Raw genomic sequence first — 26,922 nt, 5'->3', positions numbered from 1 at the left:
CGTTGGTGACCCCTCTAGTGATAGATCTATATAGAGGGATCAGGACCTCCTTCCTCCTGCCGGTGACCCCTCTAGTGATAGGATCTATATAGAGGAATCAGGACCTCCTTCCTCCTGTTGGTGACCCCTCTAGTGATGAACCCAAGAATTCTGTTTGCTTTCCCTACTGCCTGTCACACTGTTTGGTCATTTTACAATCAGCTGAACTAAGTACCCCCCCCCCCCCCCCCAGTCCTTTTCCATCCTGTTCCATGTCAGACACCTCCAGGGACACCCACCCCATCACACACACCTGTACATACCTTCTGTCTTGTAGTATTGGATGCTGAGAAGCGGCTGCCATGACATCCTCACTGATCGCCCTTTTCTTTCTCTTGCAGGTTTTGAGAGTATTTTAGAAGGGCTGTTTGGACCGGGATTACTGCAAGATCTCAGCCTGTTTAAAGGTTTGACATTGTTTTTATTTCTTATTAAGGGGCTGCGTTTGTCCTCACACGGATAATGCACGTCTGTCACTGAATTTGTCTTGTATCGGGTCAAATGTTCTAAAGTGAATGTGTGCGTTGCTCACGGGAGGTGTCCCCACCATCAGATTATACTTCCCATCATCCTCCCGCCGCTCTGTGGCCATATGGATCCAAAATGTACCTTTTATCATTCTGATATTTATTTTTGGCATCTTTATTCTTGTAAACCGGCATTTTTGTATACATATACAAATTTAGTTTTTGTTTTTTTTTTCCTTTTGTGCTAGAAAATTACTTTAAACCCCTTAAATTAAAAAAAAAAATACTAATAATAATTAAAAAAAAAAATAAAAAAAATATATTTATACACACACACATATATATATATATATTAATAATAACATAGCAGGCCATATAAATCCTATATAATAATATCTCCTAGATTGTAAGCTCCAAGGAGCAGGGCCCTCGATCCCCTCATGTTTTGCATTGTATTGGTATTGTTCTGTCACATGTTCTGTCCCCCTCTGTAATGTACAGCGCTGAGCCAACTATCGGCGCTTTATAAATACTGTATAATAATAATAATAATATATATTATTTATATGTATATTTATATAATATTATTATAAATAAATAATTATATATATGTATGTGTAACGTGTATATATGTGTGTAAAATATTTTTTTAAATATTTTCCTATATATGTTATTATTAAAAAAGATAGATATATATATATCTTGTGTGTGTATTTATACATATATACATTTTTCCCACTTCCTATTATAAAGACTATCCAATAAAATCAAGTTTCTTCCTAAATTTAGGCCAAATTGTATTCCGCTACATGTCTTTTATTAAAAAAAAAAAAAAAAATCCCAATATGTGTACAGTGCTGTGAAAAAGTTCCCCCTCCCCCCTGAAATGTCCCCCATGTTGTCATGTTACAATGTATTCCCCTCCCCCTGAAATGTCCCCCATGTTGTCATGTTACAATGTATTCCCCTCCCCCTGAAATGTCCCCCATGTTGTCATGTTACAATGTATTCCCCCCTCCCCCTGAAATGTCCCCCATGTTGTCATGTTACAATGTATTCCTCCCCCCCTGAAATGTCCCCCATGTTGTCATGTTACAATGTATTCCCCTCCCCCTGAAATGTCCCCCATGTTGTCATGTTACAATGTATTCCTCCCCCCCTGAAATGTCCCCCATGTTGTCATGTTACAATGTATTCCCCTCCCCCCCCCGACTTGCCCCCCATGTTGTCATGTTACAATGTTTTCCCCCCTCAAATGCCCCCCATGTTGTCATGTTACAATGTATTCCTCCTCCCCCCTGAAATGTCCCCCATGTTGTCATGTTACAATGTATTCCCCTCCCCCCCCGACTTGCCCCCCATGTTGTCTTGTTACAATGTATTCCCCCTCCCCCCCTGAAATGCCCCCCATGTTGTCATGTTACAATGTATCCCCCCCCTGAAATGTCCCCCCATGTTGTCATGTTACAATGTACCCCCCCCCCCTGAAATGTCCCCCATGTTGTCATGTTACAATGTATTCCCCCTCCCCCCTGAAATGTCCCCCATGTTGTCATGTTACAATGTATTCCCCTCCCCCCTGAAATGTCCCCCATGTTGTCATGTTACAATGTATCCCCCCCCCATGTTGTCATGTTACAATGTACCCCCCCCCCCATGTTGTCATGTTACAATGTATTTATTGGGATTGGATGTGATGGACCGACACAAAGCGGCACATAATTGTGAAGTGGAAGGAAAATGAGAAATGGTTTCCAACATTTGTGACCAATAAATCTGTGAAAAGTGTGGCGGCATTTGTATTCGGCCCCCCCGGAGTCAATACTTTGTAGGACCCCCTTTGGCTGCAATTCCAGCTGCAAGTCTTTTTGGGGATGTCTCTTTGCACATCTAGAGAGGGACATTTCTGCCCGTTCTTCTTTGCAGAATCCCTCAAGCTGTCAGATTGGATGGAGGGCGTCTGGGAACAGCAATTTTCAGGTCTGGCCACAGATTCTCCATTGGATTTGGGTCTGGACTGTGACTGGGCCATTCTAACACATGAAGATGCTTTGATCTGAACCATTCCATTGTAGCTCTGGCTGGATGTTTCGGGTCGTTGTCCTGCTGGAAGGGGAACCTCCGCCCCGGTCTCATGTCTTCTGCAGACTCTAACAGATTTTCTTCTAAGATTGTCCTGTATTTGGCCCCATCCATCTTCCCATCAACTCTGACCAGCTTCCCTGTCCCTGCTGAAGAAAAGCATCCCCACCACATGATGCTGCCACCACCATGTTTCACGGTGGGGATGGTGTGTTCAGGGTGATGTGCAGTGTTAGTTTTCCCGCCACACATAGCATTTTGCTTTTAGGCCATAAGTTCCATTTTGGTCTCCTCTGACCAGAGCCCCTTCTTCCACGTTTGCTGTGTCCCCCACATGGCTTCTCACAAACTGCAAATGGGACTTCTTATCGCTTTCCTCCAACAATGACTTTCTTCTTGTCACTCTTCCATAAAGGGCAGATTTGTGGAGTGAACGACTAATAGTTGTCCTGAGGACAGATTCTCCCCCCTGAGCTGTGGATCTCTGCAGCTCCTCCGGGGTTCCCATGGGCCTCTTGGCTGCTTCTCTGATGAATGCTCTCCTTGCCCGGCCTATCAGTTTAGGTGGACGGCCATGTCTTGGTAGGTTGGCAGTTGTGCCGTACTCTTTCCATTTTTGGAGGATGGATTGAACAGTGCTCTGTGAGATGGTCAAAGCTTGGGATACTTATTTATAACCTAACCCTGCTTTAAACTTCTCCACAACTTTATCCCTGACCTGTCTGGTGTGTTCCTCGGTCTTCATGATGCTGTTTGTTCACAAATGTTCTCTAACAAACCTCTGAGGGCTTCACAGAACAGCTGGATTTATACTGAGATCACATGACACACAGGGGGCTCTATTTACTAACTAGGTGACTTCTGAAGGCAATTAGTTCCACCAGATTTTAGTTAGGGGGATCAGAGTAAAGGGGGCTGAATACAAATGCCGCCACACTTTGCATAGATTGACGCTGGAATGTACACAGCGATGACGCTGTACAGTAATGGCGGGGATCAGTGACATATAGTGGGACTGTGGGGGGGGGCGCTGACAGACCCTCTCTGGGGGGTAACACCGCCGGGCTAACTGACACTGACATCAATAGTGACACTAATACACTGATCCGTGATCATACTGTACACTGTACTAATGACACCGGCTGGGAAGGGGTTAACTGTGTGCCTGGCAAGTGTACAGGGAGAAGAAACGGCCAGATCGCTCTTCTGTGTTTGTAGATTGTGATTGGATGCAGGTGATCAGCAGGTTTCAGCCAAAACTTGGCTATGTCCAATCACAGCGCGGGTCCCGTGCCCCTTCGCTACGTTGGTTGGTCTCCTATTGCAGAGACTCTGGTAGATTCAAAGAAAAATTCTTCAGATGGCTTTCTTAGATCCAGGTATACCGACTCCTCCCCTTCCGTCTGGCGCAGGTGTCGCGGCTCCTCCCCTTCAGTCTGGCGCAGGTGTCGCGGCTCCTCCCCTTCCGTCTGGTGCAGGTGTCGCGGCTCTTCCCCTTTCATTTGGCACAGGTGTCGCAGCTCCTCCCCTTCAGTCCGGCGCAGGTGTCACGGCTCCTCCCCTTCTGTCTGGCGCAGGTGTTGCGGCTCCTCCCCTTCTGTCTGGCACAGGTGTCGCGGCTCCTCCCCTTCCGTCTGGCGCAGGTGTCGCAGCTCCTCCCCTTCCGTCTGGCGCAGGTGTCGCAGCTCCTCCCCTTCCGTCTGGCGCAGGTGTCGCGGCTCCTCCCCTTCCGTCTGGCGCAGGTGTCGCGGCTCCTCCCCTTCCATCTGGCGCAGGTGTCGCGGCATTCACTGCACACTGGGAGCTTCTCTGGATGTGCATTAGAAGCTGCAGTCAGAGCTCCGCCCATTTCTTGGCTGGAGGACACCCAGCATCATCTGGCCTTCTGATGCCCAACCTGTGGCCCTCGGGCCTCAGCAGTCTGTAGTGGGAACATTGATAGGGTGATAACATTGATCTCATTAGCACTTTAGATTTCCTCCTTATGTCGCAGTGACTTTACTGATAAGAAGCAATCCTAAGTGACTTTGATCGATCAGTGCGGGTTTTTTTCCCCTCACCTCTCCTCCCTGGTCATTCTTGCTGCCTAAAAACTTCCTCCCAAGCAAATTCCATTCCCACCCGAGCATAGCGGAAATGTTTGCGTTTTTTGTGCATTTTTCAAGCATTAGCGTACATCACACATAGGGCAGCCCATTCCCTTGAATGCGAAAAATACCCAAAGTAGCTGCAGAAGAGACGTAGGGTGTCACACGGTTTTGTTTTTTCAGTGTCATGCGGCAAAACGCACATCTGCTGACCGTGGCTGGGATATCAATGACAAAAGAACAAAAAATGCGTGCTTTGCCACGCAATTCAGAAATGCCCTGCAAACGCACATCACGCCTGCATCTACATATTGGAAAGGAAAGTGCGATGCGCATTTCTGAAACGTGCGGCGAAGCGTGTTTTCTTGCAGGTTGTCACGCGCTCAGATACGCACAGATGCGAACGCAGAGTAAACGGTAATGCAAGAGCGACGCACATTGCCGCACGCTTTTGAAACAGGTGGCAGATTGTGCGTTTTTCTTGCAGGTTGCCGTGTGGTCGGAAACACGCAGATGCAAACGAATGTAAATGTGAGGTCATTGCTGCGTCTTGCAAAATGCACGGCAAAGCGTTTTGCCGCATACTTGGAAACGGGCAGATGCAAAAGAAGCCTAAATGGAAGCGTGGCGTGCGTTTGGTGGGTGTTGCCATGCGTTTTCACAATGCATGGCAAAGTGTGCGTTTTATGTGCAGATTGTGTGCGTTTGGAGAAGCACAGGTGCAAACGCTGTCTAAATGGTAACAGTCGCGCGATTAATTTTTGCCACGTGTTTCCGCCGCCCCTTCAGAAACGCACATACATACAGTACAGACATACAGTACAGAGGTAACAGCCGCGCGATTAATTTTTGCCACGTGTTTCTGCCGCTCGTTCAGAAACGCACATACATACAGTACAGACAGTACAATACATACAGTACATACAGTACAATACATACATACAGTACAACACATACAGTACATACATACATACAGTACATACATACATGCAGTACAACACATACAGTACAACACATGCAGTACATACATACAGTACATACATACATACAGTACAATACATACAGTACATACATACAGTACATACATGCAGTACAACACATACAGTACATACATACAGTACAGAGGTAATAGTCACGCGATTAATTTTTGCCACGTGTTTCTGCCGCTTGTTCAGAAACACACATACATACATACAGACATACAGTACAGACATACAGTACAGACATACAGTACAGACAGTACATACATACATACAGTACAGACATACAGTACATACAGTACAGACATACATACAGTACATACAGGACATACAGACATACAGTACATACAGTACATACAGACATACAGTACAGACATACAGTACAGACATACAGTACATACAGACATACAGTACAGACAGTACATACATACATACAGTACAGACATACAGTACATACAGTACAGACATACATACAGTACATACAGGACATACAGACATACAGTACATACAGTACATACAGACATACAGTACATACAGTACATAAAGTACATACAGACATACAGTACATACAGACATACAGTACATACAGTACAGACATACATACAGTACAGACATACATACAGTACATACAGACATACAGTACAGACATACAGTACAGACATACAGTACATACAGACATACAGTACATACAGTACATACATACATACAGTACATACAGTACATACAGTACATACAGACATACAGTACATACAGACATACAGACATACAGTACAGACATACAGTACATACAGTACATACATACATACAGTACAGACATACAGTACATACAGTACATACAGTACAGACATACAGACATACAGTACATACAGTACATACATACATACAGTACATACAGTACAGACATACAGTACATACAGTACAGACATACAGTACAGACATACAGACATACAGTACATACATACAGTACATACAGTACAGACATACAGTACAGACATACAGACATACAGTACATACAGTACATACAGTACATACATACAGTACAGTACATACAGTACAGACATACATACATACAGTACATACATACATACAGTACATACATACATACAGTACATACAGTACATACATACATACAGACATACAGTACATACATACATACAGTACATACATACATACAGTACATATGCGCATACATAAATCCTGTATAATAATATTGAAGGCGTGGTGCAGTTTGCGTTTTGTCCGCTTTGCTGTGCTGTTTGCGTTTTTGCATGCACCTTTTTGGCTCGTTTTTTTTACACATTTTCCTTTTTTTTTTTGTTTTTGTTTTTTTTTTTCCCGGTTTGTGTTTTTCTTTGGGACAACTTGTTGCTGGGCGGATTAAATACAAGAAACGTGACAAATGCGTCAAAAACGCACTACATAAGTTTTTTTTTTTTCTTTTCTGCAGCGTCTCCATTAAAGTCTGTTGAACTAAAAGCGCACGGTTTTGTGTTTACAAAAGTCCCTGAACCTTTCCAAAAACGCAGCTGCTCAATAAAGCACAGATGTGACCGTGTCCCATAGGAAGCCATAATAAATGGACTGTAGTTGTGCGATTCTGCAAAAAGCCCTAAAAAATGCATTTGTGTGGACCAGGCCTCAATGGGGAGGTGTTTTTTTTTTTTTTTTGATGGGATAAGTGTGACTTGGGCCTTGACCAGGGACGAGTGTGACTTGGGCTTTGACCAGGGATGAGTGTGACTTGGGCTTTGACCAGGGATGAGTGTGACTTGGGCTTTGACCAGGGATGAGTGTGACTTGGGCCTTGACCAGGGATGAGTGTGACTTGGGCTTTGACCAGGGATGAGTGTGACTTGGGCTGTGACCAGGGATGAGTGTGACTTGGGCTTTAACTAGGGATGAGTGTGACTTGGGCTTTGACTAGGGATGAGTGTGACTTGGGCTTTGACCAGGGACGAGTGTGACTTGGGCTTTGACCAGCGACGAGTGTGACTTGGGCTTTGACTAGGGATGAGTGTGACTTGGGCTTTGACCAGGGACGAGTGTGACTTGGGCTTTGACCAGCGACGAGTGTGACTTGGGCTTTGACTAGGGATGAGTGTGACTTGGGCTTTGACCAGGGATGAGTGTGACTTGGGCTTTGACCAGGGATGAGTGTGACTTGGGCTTTGACCAGCGATGAGTGTGACTTGGGCTTTGACCAGGGATGAGTGTGACTTGGGCCTTGACCAGGGATGAGTGTGACTTGGGCTTTGACCAGCGATGACTGTGACTTAGGCTTTGACCAGGGATGAGTGTGACTTGGGCTTTGACTAGGGATGAGTGTGACTTGGGCTTTGACCAGGGATGAGTGTGACTTGGGCTTTGACCAGCGATGAGTGTGACTTGGGCTTTGACTAGGGATGAGTGTGACTTGGGCTTTGACCAGCGATGACTGTGACTTGGGCCTTGACCAGGGACGAGTGTGACTTGGGCTTTGACCAGGGACGAGTGCGACTTGGGATGTGACCAGGGACGAGTGCGACTTGGGCTTTGACCAGGGATGAGTGCGACTTGGGCTTTGACCAGGGATGAGTGTGACTTGGGCTTTGACCAGCGATGACTGTGACTTGGGCTTTGACCAGCGATGAGTGTGACTTGGGCCTTGACCAGGGATGAGTGTGACTTGGGCTTTGACCAGCGATGAGTGTGACTTGGGCCTTGACCAGGGATGAGTGTGACTTGGGCTTTGACCAGGGACGAGTGTGACTTGGGCTTTGACTAGGGATGAGTGTGACTTGGGCTTTGACCAGGGACGAGTGTGACTTGGGCTTTGACCAGCGACGAGTGTGACTTGGGCTTTGACTAGGGATGAGTGTGACTTGGGCTTTGACCAGCGATGAGTGTGACTTGGGCTTTGACCAGCGATGAGTGTGACTTGGGCTTTGACCAGGGATGAGTGTGACTTGGGCCTTGACCAGGGATGAGTGTGACTTGGGCTTTGACCAGCGATGACTGTGACTTAGGCTTTGACCAGCGATGAGTGTGACTTGGGCTTTGACCAGCGATGAGTGTGACTTGGGCTTTGACCAGGGATGAGTGTGACTTGGGCTTTGACCAGGGATGAGTGTGACTGGGGCTTTGACCAGGGATGAGTGTGACTGGGGCTTTGACTAGGGATGAGTGTGACTTGGGCTTTGACCAGGGATGAGTGTGACTGGGGCTTTGACTAGGGATGAGTGTGACTTGGGCTTTGACCAGGGATGAGTGTGACTTGGGCCTTGACCAGGGATGAGTGTGACTTGGGCTTTGACCAGGGATGAGTGTGACTTGGGCTTTAACTAGGGATGAGTGTGACTTGGGCTTTGACCAGGGACGAGTGTGACTTGGGCTTTAACTAGGGATGAGTGTGACTTGGGCTTTGACTAGGGATGAGTGTGACTTGGGCTTTGACCAGGGACGAGTGTGACTTGGGCTTTGACCAGCGACGAGTGTGACTTGGGCTTTGACCAGCGATGACTGTGACTTAGGCTTTGACCAGGGATGAGTGTGACTTGGGCTTTGACTAGGGATGAGTGTGACTTGGGCTTTGACCAGGGATGAGTGTGACTTGGGCTTTGACCAGCGATGAGTGTGACTTGGGCTTTGACTAGGGATGAGTGTGACTTGGGCTTTGACCAGCGATGACTGTGACTTGGGCCTTGACCAGGGACGAGTGTGACTTGGGCTTTGACCAGGGACGAGTGCGACTTGGGATGTGACCAGGGACGAGTGCGACTTGGGCTTTGACCAGGGATGAGTGCGACTTGGGCTTTGACCAGGGATGAGTGTGACTTGGGCTTTGACCAGCGATGACTGTGACTTGGGCTTTGACCAGCGATGAGTGTGACTTGGGCCTTGACCAGGGATGAGTGTGACTTGGGCTTTGACCAGCGATGAGTGTGACTTGGGCCTTGACCAGGGATGAGTGTGACTTGGGCTTTGACTAGGGACGAGTGTGACTTGGGCTTTGACTAGGGATGAGTGTGACTTGGGCTTTGACCAGGGACGAGTGTGACTTGGGCTTTGACCAGCGACGAGTGTGACTTGGGCTTTGACTAGGGATGAGTGTGACTTGGGCTTTGACCAGCGATGAGTGTGACTTGGGCTTTGACCAGCGATGAGTGTGACTTGGGCTTTGACCAGGGATGAGTGTGACTTGGGCCTTGACCAGGGATGAGTGTGACTTGGGCTTTGACCAGCGATGACTGTGACTTAGGCTTTGACCAGCGATGAGTGTGACTTGGGCTTTGACCAGCGATGAGTGTGACTTGGGCTTTGACCAGGGATGAGTGTGACTTGGGCTTTGACCAGGGATGAGTGTGACTGGGGCTTTGACCAGGGATGAGTGTGACTGGGGCTTTGACTAGGGATGAGTGTGACTTGGGCTTTGACCAGGGATGAGTGTGACTGGGGCTTTGACTAGGGATGAGTGTGACTTGGGCTTTGACCAGGGATGAGTGTGACTTGGGCCTTGACCAGGGATGAGTGTGACTTGGGCTTTGACCAGGGATGAGTGTGACTTGGGCTGTGACCAGGGATGAGTGTGACTTGGGCTTTAACTAGGGATGAGTGTGACTTGGGCTTTGACCAGGGACGAGTGTGACTTGGGCTTTAACTAGGGATGAGTGTGACTTGGGCTTTGACTAGGGATGAGTGTGACTTGGGCTTTGACCAGGGACGAGTGTGACTTGGGCTTTGACCAGCGACGAGTGTGACTTGGGCTTTGACTAGGGATGAGTGTGACTTGGGCTTTGACCAGGGACGAGTGTGACTTGGGCTTTGACCAGCGACGAGTGTGACTTGGGCTTTGACTAGGGATGAGTGTGACTTGGGCTTTGACCAGCGATGAGTGTGACTTGGGCTTTGACCAGCGATGAGTGTGACTTGGGCTTTGACCAGGGATGAGTGTGACTTGGGCCTTGACCAGGGATGAGTGTGACTTGGGCTTTGACCAGCGATGACTGTGACTTAGGCTTTGACCAGGGATGAGTGTGACTTGGGCTTTGACCAGGGATGAGTGTGACTTGGGCTTTGACCAGGGATGAGTGTGACTTGGGCTTTGACCAGGGATGAGTGTGACTTGGGCTTTGACCAGGGATGAGTGTGACTTGGGCTTTGACCAGGGATGAGTGTGACTTGGGCTTTGACCAGCGATGACTGTGACTTGGGCCTTGACCAGGGACGAGTGTGACTTGGGCTTTGACCAGGGACGAGTGCGACTTGGGATGTGACCAGGGACGAGTGCGACTTGGGCTTTGACCAGGGATGAGTGCGACTTGGGCTTTGACCAGGGATGAGTGTGACTTGGGCTTTGACCAGGGATGAGTGTGACTTGGGCTTTGACCAGCGATGACTGTGACTTGGGCTTTGACCAGCGATGAGTGTGACTTGGGCCTTGACCAGGGATGAGTGTGACTTGGGCTTTGACCAGCGATGAGTGTGACTTGGGCCTTGACCAGGGATGAGTGTGACTTGGGCTTTGACTAGGGACGAGTGTGACTTGGGCTTTGACTAGGGACGAGTGTGACTTGGGCTTTGACCAGGGACGAGTGTGACTTGGGCTTTGACCAGCGACGAGTGTGACTTGGGCTTTGACTAGGGATGAGTGTGACTTGGGCTTTGACCAGCGATGAGTGTGACTTGGGCTTTGACCAGCGATGAGTGTGACTTGGGCTTTGACCAGGGATGAGTGTGACTTGGGCCTTGACCAGGGATGAGTGTGACTTGGGCTTTGACCAGCGATGACTGTGACTTAGGCTTTGACCAGCGATGAGTGTGACTTGGGCTTTGACCAGCGATGAGTGTGACTTGGGCTTTGACCAGGGATGAGTGTGACTTGGGCTTTGACCAGGGATGAGTGTGACTGGGGCTTTGACCAGGGATGAGTGTGACTGGGGCTTTGACTAGGGATGAGTGTGACTTGGGCTTTGACCAGGGATGAGTGTGACTGGGGCTTTGACTAGGGATGAGTGTGACTTGGGCTTTGACCAGGGATGAGTGTGACTTGGGCTTTGACCAGCGATGACTGTGACTTGTGCCTTGACCAGGGACGAGTGTGACTTGGGCTTTGACCAGGGACGAGTGCGACTTGGGATGTGACCAGGGATGAGTGCGACTTGGGCTTTGACCAGGGATGAGTGTGACTTGGGCTTTGACCAGCGATGACTGTGACTTGGGCTTTGACCAGCGATGAGTGTGACTTGGGCCTTGACCAGGGATGAGTGTGACTTGGGCTTTGACCAGCGATGAGTGTGACTTGGGCCTTGACCAGGGATGAGTGTGACTTGGGCTTTGACTAGGGACGAGTGTGACTTGGGCTTTGACTAGGGACGAGTGTGACTTGGGCTTTGACCAGGGACGAGTGTGACTTGGGCTTTGACCAGCGACGAGTGTGACTTGGGCTTTGACTAGGGATGAGTGTGACTTGGGCTTTGACCAGCGATGAGTGTGACTTGGGCTTTGACCAGCGATGAGTGTGACTTGGGCTTTGACCAGGGATGAGTGTGACTTGGGCCTTGACCAGGGATGAGTGTGACTTGGGCTTTGACCAGCGATGACTGTGACTTAGGCTTTGACCAGCGATGAGTGTGACTTGGGCTTTGACCAGCGATGAGTGTGACTTGGGCTTTGACCAGGGATGAGTGTGACTTGGGCTTTGACCAGGGATGAGTGTGACTGGGGCTTTGACCAGGGATGAGTGTGACTGGGGCTTTGACTAGGGATGAGTGTGACTTGGGCTTTGACCAGGGATGAGTGTGACTGGGGCTTTGACTAGGGATGAGTGTGACTTGGGCTTTGACCAGGGATGAGTGTGACTTGGGCTTTGACCAGCGATGACTGTGACTTGTGCCTTGACCAGGGACGAGTGTGACTTGGGCTTTGACCAGGGACGAGTGCGACTTGGGATGTGACCAGGGACGAGTGCGACTTGGGCTTTGACCAGGGATGAGTGCGACTTGGGCTTTGACCAGCGATGAGTGCGACTTGGGCTTTGACCAGCGATGACTGTGACTTGGGCTTTGACCAGGGATGAGTGTGACTTGGGCCTTGACCAGCGATGAGTGTGACTTGGGCCTTGACCAGCGATGAGTGTGACTTGGGCCTTGACCAGGGATGAGTGTGACTTGGGCTTTGACTAGGGACGAGTGTGACTTGGGCTTTGACTAGGGATGAGTGTGACTTGGGCTTTGACCAGCGATGAGTGTGACTTGGGCTTTGACTAGGGACGAGTGTGACTTGGGCTTTGACCAGCGATGACTGTGACTTGGGCTTTGACTAGGGACGAGTGTGACTTGGGCTTTGACCAGGGACGAGTGTGACTTGGGCTTTGACTAGGGACGAGTGTGACTTGGGCTTTGACTAGGGACGAGTGTGACTTGGGCTTTGACCAGCGATGACTGTGACTTGGGCTTTGACTAGGGACGAGTGTGACTTGGGCTTTGACTAGGGATGAGTGTGACTTGGGCTTTGACCAGCGATGAGTGTGACTTGGGCTTTGACCAGGGATGAGTGTGACTTGGGCTTTGACCAGCGACGAGTGTGACTTGGGTTTTGACCAGCGATGACTGTGACTTGGGCTTTGACTAGGGGCGAGTGTGACTTGGGCTTTGACCAGCGATGACTGTGACTTGGGCTTTGACTAGGGATGAGTGTGACTTGGGCTTTGACCAGCGATGAGTGTGACTTGGGCTTTGACCAGGGATGAGTGTGACTTGGGCTTTGACCAGCGATGAGTGTGACTTGGGCTTTGACCAGGGATGAGTGTGACTTGGGCTTTGACCAGCGACGAGTGTGACTTGGGCTTTGACCAGCGATGACTGTGACTTGGGCTTTGACTAGGGGCGAGTGTGACTTGGGCTTTGACCAGCGATGACTGTGACTTGGGCTTTGACTAGGGATGAGTGTGACTTGGGCTTTGACCAGGGATGAGTGTGACTTGGGCTTTGACCAGGGATGAGTGTGACTTGGGCTTTGACCAGGGATGAGTGTGACTTGGGCTTTGACCAGCGATGAGTGTGACTTGGGCTTTGACCAGGGATGAGTGTGACTTGGGCTTTGACCAGCGATGAGTGTGACTTGGGCTTTGACCAGCGATAAGTGTGACTTGGGCTTTGACCAGCGATGTGTGTGACTTGGGCTGTGACCAGCGATGAGTGTGACTTGGGCTTTGACCAGCGATGAGTGTGACTTGGGCTTTGACCAGCGATGAGTGTTTCTGCTGTATAAAGTCACACACATGCCACATGTATCTCGTTCAGGTGAGACTTTGGAGGGTTTACATTGAAGTCTATGGCCCTCAAGTCACATGAAAGTCGGACCAGTAGTGCAGGAACTAGTTTCAAGTCGCTGCGACTTGAAGTCACACAGATATGATTGGTACTCATTGGGGAACGTGGCCTGACAAGCAACCTTGGACCCCCAGAGTCACATGACAAGTCGCACAAGTGTGGATGGGCTCCTAGTCCTGGTTCACACATTGGGGGACATTGACTAAATCTGGAGCGTTCCGGATCTGGTGCGGCTGTACCTGGCGGCCAATCAGCTTCTAACCTCAGCTTGTCCAATGACCCCCGGTTCACATCTGTGCGGGCCGTGATTTGCGCAGGTACGAGATCCCGTTCATTTGATTGAACTCCCGTGCCCGGGACACGCAGTGAAGAAGTTCCGGCACTACTTCGGAAAAACGCAGCCGAGGTTCTCAGTACGGTTGCGTTTCCCAGTGCGGGCGGCATGTCATTAGAACTAATGGCGCCTATCCGCGGGTCCGCAGTTCTCTGTGCGGGGGGTGCGGCTGCACGGATTTTCGTGCGGATCCACAGCGGCACCACCCGCACAGATGTGAACCTTTGACAATACAACCTGGAAGCTGATTGGCTGCCAAGCACGGCTGCACCAGATTTGGCGCTCTCCAGTTTTTAATAAATCGCCCCCTGTGTGTTTTCCTGTGGGCACCACAGCGCATTCATTCCAACGGGCTGCTGCGCCTCCTGAAAACGCGGAGAAGGTCCTTGCTCCATTTTTTTTTTTAAACCGTAGCCTGTGGGAAACCGTCTTTCCTGCGACTTTCTTTGCTGCAGGAGCAGCAGGAACAGGCGCAGAGCTGCAGCGGGAAACGCCCACAGCTGTGAACCAAGCCTAGGGCACGGGATCAGAAAATCGTACAAAAAATACCGCTTCCGACGCGATCGTGCGATAATCTGATTGTTTAGTACTCGGCTTTCATCCGAAATCATTTGAAGGGACAAACAAAATAATTTTTCCATCTGGTATTGTGCGATTTTTTTTTTTGTTTTGTTTAACTAGTTGCCAACCACAGATAGCCAAATGACGGCTTCACTGCGGCCGGCCAGTTCTGGGTGCACGTCATATGACGTCCTCCCAGAACGCGCTCTCCTACGGACACAGCTGATCACGTGATGTGGTAAAAGGCCGATCCCAGCGGCCTTTTACCACGTGATCAGCGGTGTCCAATGACACGCTGATCACAGGGAAATGCAAGTGCCGGTTCTCGGCTGCGCTTTCCTCACGCTGTCAGATCGTGAGGAAAGTACTGCTGAGAACCGGCAGTTGTCAGAGCGGGGTGCCCTGATGATCGGTGCCCAGCAGTGCCGCCCGTAAGTTCCGCCCACCTGTGCCCAGCAGTGCGCCCACTAGCTCCGCCCACCTGTGCCCAGCAGATCACCCACCTGTGCCCAACAGTGCACCCACCTGTGCCCAGAAGTGCCACCCACCTGTGCCCACCCACCTGTGCCCACCAGTGCCACCCACCTGTGCCCACCCACCAGTGCTGCCCACCAGTGCCACCCACCAGTGCAGCCCAGCAGTGCTGCCAGTCAGTGCCACCAGTCAGTGCCCAGAGGTTGTGCCAGTCAGTGCCGCCAGTCAGTGCCCAGCAGTGATGCCAGTCAGTGCCGTCTATCAGTACCCATCATCAGTGTCACCTATCAGTGCCGCCTATCAGTGCTGCATATTAGTGCCGCCTATCCGTGACACCTCATTAGTGCTGTCTATCAGTGCCGGCTATCCGTGCCACCTCATTAGTACTGCCTATCAGTGCCCTTTAGTGCTGCCTATCAGTGCCCATCAGTGCTGCCTCATCAACGCACATCAGTGAAGCAGAAAAAATACCTGTTTGAAAAATTTTATAATAGAAACAAAGAAAATTTTTTTTTTTCAAATTTTTTGCACTTTTTTTATTTATAGCGCAAAAAGTAAAGCGCCCAGCGGCAATTAAATACCACCAAAAGAAAGCTCTGTTTGTGAGAAAAAATGAAATTTCATATGGGTACAATGTTGCATGACCGCGCAATTGTCAATCAAAGTGCGGCAGCGTTGAAAGCTGAAAATTGGCCTGGTAAGGAAGGGGGTATAAGTGCCCGGTAGGCAAGGGGTTAATCGGTACAGTTTTCGTTCGAAAATACATTACAACGCCTGACATCCCTTCCGAATTTGTATTCTGTCCTACGAGAATTTTCGTAACTTACATTATCAATAGGAGACTGACATGCAAAGAACAAAAAATGGACGATCGTTCCTGCGATATTTTCATCGGGTGTACGGGGTGTGCAGCGCAATCCAGCTGAGTGTGCTGAGCTGGGCGGAGTGTACCATCCTTTTTTTTTTTTTCCCACAAACTTTATTAAGATGTCACAAAGACAAATGTAGCAGGCACATAGGAGATGAGGCTTTTTGCCTTGTCCATGCGATGGGACTGCGCTGGAAGAACTGCCCAACACAGTCCCACCTCATGTGGTGTGACTATTCAGAGAGAGAGAATATTTTATTTTTTTTTAATTATTTAATATATTTATTTTTGAATATTTATTAAATTAGCCACTTGCCGCCCAGCCACTGTAGAAATACGGCGGCAGGGCGGCACGGGCAGGCAAAACCACATTTTAAAACATGTGTTTTGTAAACAGGTAGAGGGGCGCGCCGCCGCCCTACCTGTCCCGCCGATCACAGCCGCGGATGTCAGTCGCCAGGTCACAGCCGGTCCTTACCGGCTATGTCCCGGCGATCGGCGGCAATCACTGACAGAGAGCACAGCTGCAGGAGCTGTGCTTTCTGTCACTTCCCTGACAGCTCCAGGACAGGCTGATCGGGACAAAAGAGTTTCACTCCCCTGCAGTACACCGCCCCGCCCCCAAGTAAAACACTCCCCCTCACACAGTTAACCCTTTCCCTGCAAAATAAAGTTACCCCTTCCTCCCCAGTGCCATTAGTACAGTGTCAGTGTTTTTTTTTTTGCACTGATCACTGTATTGGTGTCACTGGGATGTCAGTGACCCCAAGTCAGTACCCCCAATGTCAGAATGTCCGCCGCAGTCCCGCCATAAGTCGCTGATCGCCGCCATTATTAGTATAAAAAACCCTAAAAATCCCAGTATCTTTCCCGCCATTTGTAAACGCTATAACTTTCATATAAACCAATTAATTTACACGTATTGGGTTTTTTTTTAGCAAAGACATGTCGCAGAATGCATTTTGGCAGAAATTTATGACTAAATTAGATTTTTACATTTTTTTTTTACTGGACATGTTTTATAGCAAAAAGTCCAAAATATTGTTTTTATTCCTCAAAATTGTCAGCCTTTTTTTTTATAGCGCAAAAAATAAAAACCGCACAGGCGATCAAATACCACCGAAAGAAAGCTCAATTTGTGATTAAAAAAAAGGATGTAAATTTCATTTATGTACCGTATTGCATGACCGCGCAATTGTCCGTTAAACTAGTGCAGCGCTGTATAGCAAAAAATGGCGTAAATTCCATTATCTATACCAGTGGTGGGCAACCTTTTTTTTTCAACTGAGCCAAATCTCGCCAAAACCACGATTGAAATTTATTTTGAGAGCCACATTTTTAAAACTGAAAATACATCTCCCATATAGTAATTCATCCCCCATATAGTAATTCATCCCCCATAGTAATTCATCCCCCATAGTAATTCATCCCCCATATAGTAATTCATCCCCCATATAGTAATTCATCCCCCATAGTAATTCATCCCCCATAGTAATTCATCCCCCATAGTAATTCATCCCCCCATATAGTAATTCATCCCCCATATAGTAATTCATCCCCCATATAGTAATTCATCCCCCATAGTAATTCATCCCCCATAGTAATTCATCCCCCATATAGTAATTCATCCCCCCTATAGTAATTCATCCCCCATAGTAATTCATCCCCCATATAGTAATTCATCCCCCATATAGTAATTCATCCCCCATAGTAATTCATCCCCCATATAGTAATTCATCCCCCATATAGTAAGTCCCCCATATAGTAAGTCCCCCCCCATATAGTAAGTCCCCCCCATATAGTAAGTCCCCCCCCATATAGTAATTCATCCCCCATATAGTAAGTCCCCCCCCATATAGTAAGTCCCCCCCATATAGTAAGTCCCCCATATAGTAATTCATCCCCCATATAGTAAGTCCCCCCCATATAGTAATTCATCCCCCATATAGTAAGTCCCCCCCCATATAGTAAGTCCCCCCCATATAGTAAGTCCCCCATATAGTAATTCATCCCCCATATAGTAAGTCCCCCCTGTGTCAATTCACTTACCTTTGCTCCGCGCGTTCCTCTCGTCGTGCTTCCCGCGCCGTTCTGGTCTTCAGGGCGGACTGTGAGAGGAGAGGAGTTCGTCACGCTGCCCCGCCTACATCCTGGCTGCCCCGCCTACATCCTGACAGCTGCAGAGTCCTGACTTTTGGGGCGGCCGCCCAAGAGGAGGGAGGGGAGCGGGCGGCCGTCCGAGAGGAGGGAGGGGAGCGGGCGGCCGTCCGAGAGGAGGGAGGGGAGGGGAGGTGAGGGGGCGGCCGCCCGGCACACGCCCGTCCGAGAGGAGGGAGAGGAGGGAGGGGAGCGAGGGGAGCGGGCGCCCGGCACACGGAAGAGCCGCATTTAAGCTTGTAAAGAGCCGCATGTGGCTCGCGAGCCGCGGCTTGCCGACCACTGATCTATACCATAGTTTGTAGACGCTATGACTCCACACAAAGCAATCAATATACACTTATTGGGATTTTTTTTACCAAAAACATGGAGCAGAATACATTTTGGCCTAAATTTATAACCAACTTTGAGTTTACTATATATTTTTATAGCTGAAAGTAAAAAATATTGTTTTTCTTCAAAATTTTTGGCCTTTTTCTGTTTATAGCGTGAAAAATAAAAAGCGCACAGGTGATCAAATACCACCGAAGAAAGCTCTATTTGTGTGAAAAAAAGGACGTAAATTTCGTTTGGGTGCAGCATTGCATGATCGCGCAATTATCAGTTGAATTAGTGCAGCGCCGAGTAGCAAAAAGAGGCGTGGTCATTAAGGGGGGTAAATCCTCTGGAGGGCAAGTGGTTAAAATACAGTCAGGTCCATAAATATTGGGACATGGACACAATTCTAACATTTTTGGCTCTATACACCACAATGGATTTGAAATGAAACGAACAAGATGTGCTTTAACTGCAGACTTTCAGATTTAATTTGAGGGTATTTACATCCAAATCAGGTGAACGGTGTAGGAATTACAACAGTTTGCATATGTGTCTCCCACTTGTTAAGGGACCAAAAGTAATGGGACAGAATAATAATCATAAATCAAACTTTCACTTTTTAATACTTGGTTGCAAATCCTTTGCAGTCAATTACAGCCTGAAGTGTGGAACGCATAGACATCCCCAGACGCTGGGTGTCATCCCTGGTGATGCTCTGCCAGGCCTCTACTGCAACTGTCTTCAGTTCCTGCTTGTTCTTGGGGCATTTTCCCTTCAGTTTTGTCTTCAGCAAGTGAAATGCTCAATCAGATTCAGGTCAGGTGATGGACTTGGCCATTGCAGAACATTCCACTTCTTTGGTTGCTTTTGCAGTCTGCTTTGGGTCATTGTCCATCTGCACTGTGAAGCGTCCAATGAGTTGTGAAGCATTTGGCTGAATATGAGCCGATAATATTCCCGAAACACTTCACAATTCATCCGGCTGCTTCTGTCAGCCGTCACATCATCAATAAATACAAGAGAAGCAGTTCCATTGGCAGCCATACATGCCCACGCCATGACACTACCACCACCATGATCACTGATGAGGTGGTATGCTGAGGACCATGAGCAGTTCCTTCTCCATACTCTTCTCTTCCCATCACTCTGGTACAAGTTGATGTCGGTCTCATCTGTCCATAGGATGTTGTTCCAGAACTGTGAAGGATTTTTTACATGTCGTTTGGCAAACTCTAATCTGGCCTTCCTGTGTTTGAGGCTCACCAATGGTTTCCATCTTGTGGTGAACCCTCTGTATTCACTCTGGTGAAGTCTTCTCTTGATTGGTGACTTTGACACACATACACCTACCTCCTGGAGAGTGTTCTTGGTCCGGCCAACTGTTGTGAAGGGTGTTTTCTTCACCAGGGAAAGAATTCTTCGCTCATCCACCACAGTTGTTTTCCGTGGTCTTCCGGGTCTTTTGGTGTTGCTGAGCTCACCGGTGCGTTCCTTCTTTTTAAGAATGTTCCAAACAGTTGTTTTGGCCACGCCTAATGTTTTTGCTATCTCTCTGATGGGTTTGTTTTTGTTTTTTCAGCCTAATGATGGCTTCACTGATAGTGACAGCTCTTTGGATCTCATCTTGAGAGTTGACAGCAACAGATTCTAAATGCAAATAGCACACTTGAAATGAACTCTGAACCTTTTATCTGCTCATTGTAATTGGGATAATGAGGGAATAACACACACCTGGCCATGGAACAGCTGAGAAGCCAATTGTCCCATTACTTTTGTTCCCTTAACAAGTGGGAGGCACATATGCAAACTGTTGTAATTCCTACACCGTTCACCTGATTTGGATGTAAATACCCTCAAATTAAAGCTGACAGTCTGCAGTTAAAGCACATCTTGTTCATTTCATTTCAAATCCATTGTGGTGATGTATAGAGCCAAAAATGTTAGAATTGTGTCCATGTCCCAATATTTATGGACCTGACTGTACATTTGTGCTTAATTTTGTTAGAGTTAAGGGTTTATCGATTTCTTAAAAAATAATAATAAATAAATATATATATATATATATATTTTTAAGCGTTTCAGAGCTTCGAGCTTCGCTCAGGAGTGAGAGGTCACGCCCCCATAAGCTTCTGTGGGGAGTCGCGCCCTCGTAGACTTTTGTGGGGAGTCGTGCCCCCCCCCCCCCCCCCGTAGACTTCTGTGCGGAGTCACACGCCCCCCCTCCCCGAAAACTTTTCTGTGGGGAGTCGCACCCCCCCGCAGACTTCTTTGGGGAGTCGCCCCCCCCATAGACTTCTGTGGGGAGTCCCCCCCCCGAAGACTTCTGGGGAGTCGCCCCCCCCTCGAAGACTTCTGTGGGGAGTTGTCCCCCCTCCCTGAAGACTTCTGTGGGAAGTTGCACCCCCCCAGTAGACTTCTGTGGGGGAGTTGCCCCCCGTAGACTTCTGTGGGGGGTCACCCCCCCCCCCCTTGGACTTCTGTGGGGAGTCACTCCCCCCCCAGTAGACTTCTTTGGGGGAGTCGCCCCCCGTAGACTTCTGTGGGGAGTCGCGGTTTTTTAAGTGTGCTTCGAGGGCGGAAGAACATCACTGGAAGACGACGAGAGATCAGGACGACCTTCAACGCGCTGAACCACCAAAAATGTCCTCGACGAGGAGAGATCAGGAGGACCTTCAACGCGCTCAACCACCGAAAATGTCCTCGACGATGAGAGATCAAGAGGACCTTCAACGTGCTCAACCACCGAAAATGTCCTCGACGAGGAGAGATCAGGAGGACCTTCAACGTGCTCAACCCCCGAAAATGTCCTTGATGACGAGAGATCAGGAGGACCTTCAACGGGCTCAACCCCCCAAAAATGTCCTCGACAATGAGAGATCAAGAGGACCTTCAACGTGCTCAACCCCCCGAAAATGTCCTCGACGACGAGAGATCAGGAGGATCTTCAACGGGCTCAACCCCCCGAAAATGTCCTCGACGATGAGAGATCAGGAGGACCTTCAACGTGCTCAACCCCCCGAAAATGTCCTCGACGATGAGAGATCAGGAGGACCTTAATGTGCTCAAACCCCGAAAATGTCCTCTTCCTGAAGATGGAGATCCGGCTCAAAGGTCGCCATTTTGACAATGCTGCGGACATCCAGCGATTTTCCCGGGTTCACGCAGAACTTCACCTTCGATCTTTGTGTTCACTTTTGATAATAACAGTAAACAGGACGAATCGAGAGGGGGGGGGGATCTCCCTTAATGGGGGCACAGAGAGCAACAAAGCCTGACGGGGGGTCTCATCCCTCCACTGAATCACCTCGTTGTGACAACTTTTTGCTTTTTTTTTTTTTTTTTTTTTATTGTTTATTTTTGGTTTATTTTGTAGTGCTTTATTCTATAACCCCTCCCCCTCAAGAGGATCCCCCCTCCCCCTTCCTGACCAGGCCATTTTTTGCCTTACTTTAACTGACAATTGCGCGGTCATGCAACACTGAAATTTACGTCCTTTTTTTCCCACCAATAGAGCTTTCTTTTGGTGGTATTTCATCACCTGTGCGGTTTTTTATTTTTTTGCACTATAAAAAAAAAAAAAGTCCGACAATTTTGAGAGAAAAAAAACAATATTTTCGACTTTTTGCTATTAAACATGTCCAGTAAAAAATTAAAAAAAAAAATCAAATTTTGTCATAAATTTCGGCCAAAATCTATCCTGCTCCGTGTCTTCGCTGAAAAAAAAAATTGCGATACGTGTAAATGAATTGGTTTACGTGAAAGTTACAGCGTCTACAAATGGCGGTATATATACTGGGATTTATTTTTTTCAATTTTTTACTAGTAATGGCGGCGATCAGCGACTTATAGCTGGACTGCGGCGGGCATTCTGATACTGGGGGGGGGGACTGACTTGGTGTCACTGACATCCCCAGTGACACTAATACAGTGATCAGTGCTAATAAAAAGCATGGACACTGTACTAATGGCACTGGGCAGGAAGGGGTTAACATCTGGGGTGATCAAAGGGTTAACTGTGTGCTGTTTCACTAGGGGTGGTGTCTGTGTGTTTCACTGTGAGCATGCTGCTGTGCGTGCTGCCAGGGAGAACTGTTTCGCTGGAGATGCTTGTCAGTCACTGGTTGCTGGCGAGTAATCACCGTCCGGGACCCGGTGATTGATGGTTGCGAATGGCGGTGTGGGTAGGGCACGCCCCCTTCCCGAAAATGCGAAATCGCGTATATATACATGATTTTGCGCTCCCGTGCCGCCCTGCAGCCGTATTTCTGCTGTTTCTGCGGTTGGGAAGTGGATATCACATTCGTAAAGTCAAGCTTTGGAACGATGGTGAACCCCAAATCAAACATTTTATTATATTGCAGCTTACGAATCCTGACATGTGACGACTGCATTGGTTTTCTGTCTTCTGTATTAATCTTGTGATCCGGCCAGTAAGTTTTGTTTTTCCACAAAACATGGTGTCCTGCAGATGTATCAGTTGGAGCGGTGGTCTCCAAACTGTGGCCTGGGGGCCGGTTGTGGCCCTTTGCTTGCTTTTATATGGCTCTTGGGGCTTTAGTCACCACAACAACAGTAGGGCATAGTTCCTGTCACTGACACCGACAATAGGATGCTAGTACTCCCATTGTGACCAATGATAGGACACTATTCCTCCCACTGACACCAATGATGGGGCACTATTCCTCCCACTGACACCAATGATGGGGCACTATTCCTCCCACTGATACCAATGATGGGGCACTATTCCTCCCACTGATACCAATGATGGGGCACTATTCCTCCCTCTGACACCAATGATGGGGCACTATTCCTCCCTCTGACACCAATGATGGGGCACTATTCCTCCCACTGACACCAATGACGGGGCACTATTCCTCCCTCTGATACCAATGATGGGGCACTATTCCTCCCACTGACACCAATGATGGGGCACTATTCCTCCCACTGACACCAATGATGGGGCACTATTCCTCCCACTGATATCAATGATGGGACACTATTCCTCCCACTGACACCAATGATGGGGCACTATTCTTCCCACTGACACCAATGATGGGGCACTATTCCTCCCTCTGACACCAATGATGGGGCACTATTCCTCCCTCTGACACCAATGATAGGACACTATTCCTTCCACTGACACCAATGATGGGGCACTATTCCTCCCACTGACACCAATGATGGGGCACTATTCCTCCCTCTGACACCAATGATAGGACACTATTCCTCCCACTGATACCAATGATGCGGTACTATTCCTCCCACTGACACCAATGATGGGGCACTATTCCTCCCACTGACACCAATGACGGGGCACTATTCCTCCCACTGACACCAATGATGGGGCACTATTCCTCCCACTGACACCAATGATGGGGCACTATTCCTCCCACTGACACCAATGATGGGGCACTATTCCTCCCACTGATACCAATGATGGGGCACTATTCCTCCCACTGACACCAATGATGGGGCACTATTCCTCCCACTGACACCAATGATGGGGCACTATTCCTCCCACTGACACCAGAGATGGGGCACTATTCCTCCCACTGACACCAATGATGGGGCACTATTCCTCCCACTGACACCAATGATGGGGCACTATTCCTCCCACTGACACCAATGATGGGGCACTATTCCTCCCACTGACACCAATGATGGGCACTATTCCCCCCCACTGACACCAGAGATGGGGCACTACTCCTATAGGGATCCGTTTTTATTCACACTGGTCAGTTGCGGGTGTGGTGCGTTTTTCAAAACCCTGCTTGCTTGTGGGGGCACTTGTCAGGAGGAAGGGGCCAGGAGCACCAGCGGGAGACCCGAGAAAAGGAGGATCGGGGCTGCTCTGTGCAAAACCATTACACAGAGCAGGTAAGTATAGCAATAAAAAAATAATCTGTCTTTAATACCACTTTATGAGTGAAGGCGCCTCGTCTTTATTGTACTGCTCAGCACTCTGAATTTGTACGCCTGTTTTGAGCACTTCCTGGACTCCAGGCAAGACCCCATTGGTGGGATGATGGGTGTTCATAGACCGGGGAGGTGGGATGATGGGTGTTCATAGACCGGGGAGGTGGGATGATGGGTGTTCATAGACCGGGGAGGTGGGATGATGGGTGTTCATAGACCGGGGAGGTGGGATGATGGGTGTTCATAGACCGGGGAGGTGGGATGATGGGTGTTCATAGACCGGGGAGGTGGGATGATGGGTGTTCATAGACCGGGGAGGTGGGATGATGGGTGTTCCTAGATCGGGGAGGTGGGATGATGGGTGTTCATAGATCGGGGAGGTGGGTGGGGATGATGGGTGTTCATAGACCGGGGAGGTGGGATGATGGGTGTTCCTAGATCGGGGAGGTGGGATGATGGGTGTTCATAGACCGGGGAGGTGGGATGATGGGTGTTCATAGACCGGGGAGGTGGGATGATGGGTGTTCATAGACCGGGGAGGTGGGATGATGGGTGTTCATAGACCGGGGAGGTGGGATGATGGGTGTTCCTAGATCGGGGAGGTGGGATGATGGGTGTTCATAGATCGGGGAGGTGGGTGGGGATGATGGGTGTTCATAGACCGGGGAGGTGGGATGATGGGGGTTCATAGACCGGGGAGGTGGGATGATGGGTGTTCCTAGATCGGGGAGGTGGGATGATGGGTGTTCCTAGATCGGGGAGGTGGGATGATGGGTGTTCCTAGATCGGGGAGGTGGGATGATGGGTGTTCATAGACCGGGGAGGTGGGATGATGCAGGGAGATGTAGGGCTTTGTCCATGTATTGGTGTCATCCTCCAGCCATTATTTAGCTTGGAATTGAATCTCAGGTGTAGCTAATCCTTTTTTTTTATTTTTTTATGTCTTTTTTTTTTATTTTTAGCAAGTAAAAACATATAGTTGTTTATATGGAAGCTAAAATATATATATATACAGTGAGGAACAGAAGTATTTGAACCCCCTGCGATTCTGCAAGTTCTCCCACTTCTCCATCATGGAGGGTCTGACATTCACATTGCAGGGGATTCCCACTCTGAGGACAGAATTCAGGAGATCACATTGTATGATTTGTAAAGAATGTATTTGTCTCGCACGGCTGAACAGAAGTATTTGAACCCCTGAGAAGATCCGTGTTAATATTTGGTACAGAAGCCTTTGTCTGCAATTACAGAGGTCAGACGGTTCCTGTAGTCCTTGGCCAGGTTTGCACTGCAACAGGGATTTTGGCCGACTCCTCCACACCGATCTCCTCTAGATCTGTCAGGTTTCGGGGCTGTCACTGAGCAACACGGAGTTTCAGCTCCCTCCAAAGATGTTCTATTGGATTTAGGTGTGGAGACTGGCTAGGCCACTCCAGAACCTTGATATGCTTCTTACGGAGCCACTCCTTGGTTCTCCTGGCTGTGTGCTTCGGGTCGTTGTCATGTTGGAAGACCCAGCCACGACCCGTCTTCAATGCTCTGACTGAGGGAAGGAGGTTGTTGCTGAAAATCTCAAAATAAATGGCCCCATTCATCCTCTCCTTAATACAGTGCAGTCGTCCTGTCCCCTTCGCAGAAAAGCACCCCCAAAGCATGATGTTACCACCCCCATGCTTCACAGTAGGGATGGTGTTCTTGGGATGCAACTCATCCTTCTTTTTCCTCCAAACACGACGAGTGAAGTTTAGACCAAAAAGTTCTCCTTTGGTCTCATCTGACCACATGACTTTCTCCCATGCCTCCTCTGCATCATCCAGATGGTCATTGGCAACCTTCAGACGGGCCTGGACATGTGATAACTTGAGCAGGGGAACCTTCAGACGGGCCTGGACATGTGATAACTTGAGCAGGGGAACCTTCAGACAGGCCTGGACATGTGATGACTGGAGCAGGGGAACCTTCAGACGGGCCTGGACATGTGATGACTGGAGCAGGGGAACCTTCCATGCAATGCATGATTGGAAACCATGACGTCGTAGTGTTCTACCGACAGTGACCTGTGAAACTGTGGTCCCAGCTCTCTCCATGTCATTGACCAGCTCCTCCCTTGTAGTTCTGGGCTGATTTCTCACCTTTCTTCTCATCAGTGATACCCCACGAGGGGACATCTTGCATGGAGCCCCAGTCCGAGGGAGACTGACAGTCGTCTTCAGCCTCTTCCATTTTCTAACAATTGCTCCAACAGTTGATCTATTTTCACCAAGCTGCTTGGCAATTGCCCCGTAGCCCTTTCCAGCCTTGTCGAGGTCCACAGTTTTGTCTCTGGTGTC

At 48.8% G+C, this 26,922-nt stretch overlaps 1 protein-coding gene across 1 annotated transcript in view; it reads left to right on the top strand.

Moving 5' to 3' along the window:
* The first annotated feature begins 381 nt into the window (after nt 1-381).
* Nucleotides 382-26,922, top strand: part of LCOR (ligand dependent nuclear receptor corepressor) — a 134,981-nt gene continuing 108,440 nt past the window's right edge. The window contains exon 1 of the mRNA XM_089662087.1: nt 382-446. The gene's annotated coding sequence lies outside the window, so the exon portion shown is untranslated. The remainder of the gene's footprint in view (nt 447-26,922) is intronic.

Source organism: Staurois parvus, unplaced genomic scaffold (genome assembly GCF_062004578.1).
Source record: "Staurois parvus isolate SC_StPar_1 unplaced genomic scaffold, SC_StPar_1.0 ptg001428l, whole genome shotgun sequence".
Classification (NCBI taxonomy): Eukaryota; Metazoa; Chordata; class Amphibia; order Anura; family Ranidae; genus Staurois; species Staurois parvus.
Note: the sequence above shows the minus strand (reverse complement) of the source record. Positions and strands in the feature narration are given on the sequence as shown.